Source organism: Cynara cardunculus, unplaced genomic scaffold (assembly GCF_001531365.2).
Source record: "Cynara cardunculus var. scolymus isolate 2C unplaced genomic scaffold, CcrdV1 Un_Scaffold_2951, whole genome shotgun sequence".
NCBI lineage: Eukaryota > Viridiplantae > Streptophyta > Magnoliopsida > Asterales > Asteraceae > Cynara > Cynara cardunculus.
The window spans coordinates 143-6,086 of record NW_020201292.1 but is presented as its reverse complement, the minus strand read 5'-3'; positions in this window follow the sequence as shown (position 1 = coordinate 6,086).

The following is a 5,944-nucleotide window of genomic DNA, read 5'->3' as shown; positions in this document are numbered from 1 at the left end:
ATATATACATCATACATATACACATTCATACATATATAAACGGCAATAAATATATATATATACGAAAATACATACATACAGAAATATATATATATATATATAAATAGAGAGAGAGAGAGAGATCTATACTTACCGGTGGCCGGCGGGAAGAGGCGGAAGGAGGCCGGCGGGAAGAGGCGGAAGGAGGCCGGCGGAAAGAGCGGTTGCCGAAAGAAGGAAGGAGGCGGCGGCTGGTCGCTGGTTTAGGTTAGGGTAATTTCGTGTTTGGGCGAAAATTGGTTTTGGTTTGGGAGAGACACACACAGGCGGCTGTCTAAAGAAGAGAGGTAGGGTTTTATCTGTGTTTCTTTTCCGGCGGATTACCGGCGGACAAATCGGTCGGAAATTTTTTCCTAAATTTTAAATTTTCTGAAAATACCCTGTTCAATTGAAAATTTTGAATTTTTGTCTCCCGTTGGTTTATTTTAATTCTTTTTAAAAAATAAATTAAATTTATTATTATTATTATTATTATTATTATTATTACTACTAAAATATAATTATTAAATTTTTTATATTTTTTAATTATTAAAATTATTATATTTTTTTAAAATATGCAATATTATTGAACATTAAATCCCAATATGGTTCATTAACGTCCAATACAGTCCATTAAAGCCCAATACAGTCCATTAAAACCCAAATACGATTCATCAAAGCCCAATACAGTTCATCAAAGCCAAATACGGTTCATTAAAACCTAATACGATCCATTAAAGCCCAATACGTTCCATTAAAGCCCAATACTTTCTTTAAAGCCCAATCATTCCATCAAAACTCAATACGGTCCATTAAAGCCAAATACGTTCCACTAAAGACCAATACGATCCATTAAAACCCAATACGGTTCATGAAAGCCCAATACGGTTCATTAAAGACCAATACGATTCATTAAAGCCCAATACGTTCCATTAAAGCCCAAAACTTCCATTAAAGCCCAATCGTTCCATCAAAGCCCAATACGTTCCATTAAAGCTCAATACTTCCATTAAGCCCAATACGTTTCATTAAAATCGAATACGGTTCATGAAAGCATGATACGGTTCATTAAAGCCCAATACGGTTCATTAAAGCCCAATACGATCCATTAAAACCCAATACGATCCATTAATGTGCAATACGTTCCATTAAAGCCCAATACGTTCAATTAAAAACCAATACGTTCCATTAAAGCCCAATATGGTCCATTAAAGTTAAAATGATTTTTTCAAATAATTTTCCGTTTTTAAAAAAATTATTTAATTATCCGCCGGAAATCAGCCGGAAATTGGTAAAAAAATTTAAAAAAATATTTAATTATCCGCCGGAAATCCGTTGGAAATTGGTAAAACATATTTAATTGTCCGCCAGAAATCCGCCGGAAATTGTTAATTATTTTTTTTAAAATATTTAATTATCCGCCGGAAATGGTTAAAATTTTTAAAAAATATATTTAATTGTCCGCCGGAAATCCGCCGGAAATTGTTAATTCTTTTTTTTAAAGAAAATATTTAATTATCCGCCGGAAATTGGTAAAAAGATTTAAAAAATATTTAATTGTCCGTCGGAAATCCGCCGAAAATTGTTAATTCTTTTTTTTTTAATATTTAATTATCCGCCGGAAATGGTTAAAATTTTTAAAAAATATATTTAATTGTCCGCCGGATCTGACGGAAATTGTTAATTCTTTTTTTTTTTAAAGAAAATATTTAATTATCCGCTGGTAAAGTGTTGTAATTAGATGTAAATTCAAGATTAAAGTACGTACTTATGAAATCCGCGGGAAATCCGGAGGAAATAGGTGGTAGTCAACGAAATGTTGACTTTTTTGGTGTCCGCTGGAAATCCGCCGGTAAATTACCGGCGAATTCCGTCCGCCGGAAATGACCAGTTTTCTAGTAGTGTTTGAGCCTAGCATTCGGTTCGGTGTAATTCAATTGGTAAAAGGGCATAATGAACTTTGTCAAATACAAAGCAGACATATATATTTGTTAGCCTCATCTACCGAGTGAGGCAACAAATATCTCCCACATTAGTATCCTTGGAGACGGTTCCTGACCGGTTTGAGTTGTAGATAATCAAATTATTGGTCAAATTATATTGTATATTATCTAGCAACCACATATGTTTGATAAACTTATTGTAACACTTTTAAATATAAAACACATATGTTTGGTCTTATAAAACAATCTATTAGTGATCATCATAGGTGACATTATCCGGTTGCACAATCGGCCGGATCTGAATACTGATATGGAACCGGTTACATAGTAAGAACCAAATAATTTACGTTTAAAATTAAAATTGTATTCTTGAATACAACCAACATACTACTAGAAAACTGGGCGTTTCCTGCGCCATTTCCGGCGGAACTTTTCCGCCGATAATTTTCCTGCGGATTTCCTTCGGCCTTCAAAAAAAGTCAACTTTTATTGACTTCCGCCGGAAACCCGCCGGAAATATTAAACTGATTGTACTTCCGGTGGATTTCCGGCGGATTTCCGGCGGATTTCCGGCGGAATTCTTAATTAACCTTTTAAAATTAATTGATCTTTGAAAAAAAAATGAATTTTCTAAAAATATTTCCGGCGGATTTCCAGCAGAAGTATTTTTTTATTTTTTTTAATATTTCGCCGGAAATCCGTCGGAAATGTTTTTAGAAAATTCATTTTTTTAAATTAAACTTTTTCCGACGGATTTCTGGCGGCAATTTAAAAAAAATTCAAAAAAATAATTCCGCCAGAAATGTTTTTAGGAATTTCATTTTTAATTTTTTTAAAGATTAATCTTTTAAGATTTTCTGGCGGATTTCCGATTGAAAAATAATTAAAAAATTTTAAAAATAAAGAAAATATCATTTTTAATAATTAAAAATTAAATCTTTTAACCGTATTAGACACTAATAGATCGTATTGGGCTTTAATGGTTGGAGCACGCATGACAAGTTAGCTTGCCCATATTGCATGGGTAATGCATGTGCTTCCAGTTGCGAAGCGGAGGGAAGTCGTGTTGGTTTGACTGTCACTGCAAGTTTCTGCCAATCAGACACTCGTTCAGGCGTGATAGAAACCAATTTCGTGTTGGACATGTCGAAAAAGCTGGTCCACCCCCTCTTCTAACCGGGGAACAAATATGGACACAAGTTTGTAGCCTTCCTACGGTCTATGATGGAGTCCCACACGGTTCAAGGCAATATAGGAAGTCTGTAGGTTTTGGGGTAACCCACAATTGGGTAAAAAAGAGCATTTTCTGGGAGCTGCCATATTGGCACACTTTGTTGATCCGACACAACCTTGATGTAATGCACATTGAAAAGAATGTGTTTGACAATATCTTTCACACCATCATGGACACCCCAAAATCGAAGGACAATGTAAAAGCAAGGAAAGATATTGAAGAATACTGCAATCGACCGGAGTTGCATGTGAGGGAGGAACGAAATAAAATATTTAAACCAAAAGCTTCATACTCATTGAACAAACAGCATGTAGGAAAGGTGTGCCAATGGTTGAAGAAGATGAAATTCCCAGACGGCTATGCTTCTAACCTAGGTGCATTAGTAAACGTCGAAAATGGTAGTTTTTATGGCTTTAAAAGTCATGATTGTCATGTGTTCATGCAAAGACTGCTACCTCTTTCTWTAAAAGGGATGGTACCAGCTCCAATATGGGATGCTATCACTGAGTTGTGCACATTCTTTCGTGCAATATGCTCAAAGGTGTTACACATTGATGACTTGCTTCAATTGCAGACAAGTATAGTGGAAACTATCTGCAAGTTGGAAAGAGTCTTCCCATCGGGATTCTTTGATTTCATGGAACACCTTGTGGTCCATTTGGCATGTGAGGCAATAGTTGAAGGTCCGGTTCAATATCGATGGATGTATCTCTATGAGAGACGTCTAGGGTCGTTGAAAAGGACAGTGAGAAACAGAYCAAGGGTAGAAGGGTTAATTGTAGAAGCATATTTGGTTAATGAACTATCTACCTACTGCTCGCTGTATTTTGGAACAGCGGTAGAGACACGTCTGAACCGTGAGCCTCGAAATTTTGCCCCCGATTGTTCGTCTTCAGACCGACGATTAAGTATATTTAAAATTTCGTGTCGAGGATTATTTAATAAAGGCGGAACGCATGTTAATCTATCGGATGAAGATATGCACAAAGCTCACACCTACATTTTATTGAATTGTGAAGAAGTTTTTCCGTTCATAGATATATTTAATACAGAGGTCCTAAATAGAGAGTCATATATTGATGATGCGGGTCTTGACAAACGTAGGGGTGATCACTTTGCTGGATGGTTTCATACTCACGTAAGTGTATACATATTAACTTTAATTCATCATTATTTATATGTACTTAATCAAATATTACAAATGACATGATTGTAGGTTATGTCTCGGTCAGACCCTGCTTTAGATTTTGTTAGGATTTTGGCATACAAACCGTTACGTACGGTTTGGACACACCCGGGGTTATTCGTAAACGATTACAAGTTCCACACGCTAACTCATGGTAGAAATCGCACCACACATAATATTGAAGTATGCATGAGAGGGTCTTGTTACTCAGATTCCGAAACCGACTACTATGGCTTGTTAGATGAAGTCCTCGATATAGAATATCATGGGTATGAGCTCGGTCGCTGTGTTGTCCCACTATTCAGATGCACATGGTTTGACACAATTAACGGCGTCCGAGTTGACCCAAAACATAATCTCGTGGACGTCAAACATAGATCAAGACTTCGTCCAGACGACCCGTTCATCCTAGCATCACAAGCTGAACAAGTCTATTATGTACCATATCCATCGAATTTATTAAAAGATTGGTGGTCTGTGGTGAAGACAAAACCAAGAGGGATATATGACTTAGCATCGAGTACCCCTGAAGTCCGGTCGGATGATGAAAATATATACGATGAACAGTTTTTCCAGAAAAATGAACGAATAACCCAACATGAGGGAAACAAAGATGTTCAAGAACCAATCCAGCTTGTCACAGGGGAAGACGACATAGAAGTTGCCTATGATCGTCGCGACAACTTGCATGTTGATGAGAGTAGTGACGAAGAAGAGGAGTTCCAATATTCGGATAGTGACTCTGAGGACGAAGAACTTGACTTATCTGATCACTCATCAGATGATTCTGCTTCATTTGTAAATTTTAGTCTTAGTAAACTTTGTGTAGTTGTTTTAAAATTTTATTATTTCCATTTTTAAATTTTAATTAGTAAACCATTGTTAGACATTTTCAATTGTGTGGAATATTTACTGTATAATTGAATTATTGTTGTATGTTTTCTAACGTTGCTTTGTAGAAAATCGATAATGTCGCATGCTCGGATTACCGGTCGATCTAGTGGCAGTACACCTACCCATGGTACGGGTAGAGGCTCTAGTATCGCTTCGGCACACCCGGAGGAGATTGAGTCTGGTCGTGGTAGTGCTGCTCCGGAGCCGCTTCCACAACAGCGGACGGTTATTGGCATATGCGGCAAAGAGTAAATACATTTACATCTTTTAATTGATAAAAATATATTATTTGTATTGATGCTAATTCAATTCGTCATTATATAGTTTCAATGACACCAAAGTGATCCGACAGATCACCAAGATCAACCGAGAGCTGCTTGACGGCCCATGAACCAGTTGAGAAAAATCCCAAAGGACATCAGACGCCGAATGTGGGAGTGGTTTCAGGTTTGTGTTATATATTCAACTTATTATAATTTATGTATTAAACCTAATAATTGCCTAAACTTTTACGTACATGGCTATTATACTTGGGATCCGGCTTTGGACGACCAGATCTTGGAGATATGGGAGAGAAATTCGGCCAAGCCGTATAATGATAGCATGAGTGCCACGAGGAAGAAAGCTGGGGAAAAAACAAGGATGAATGGGTATCCTCAATACGATGAA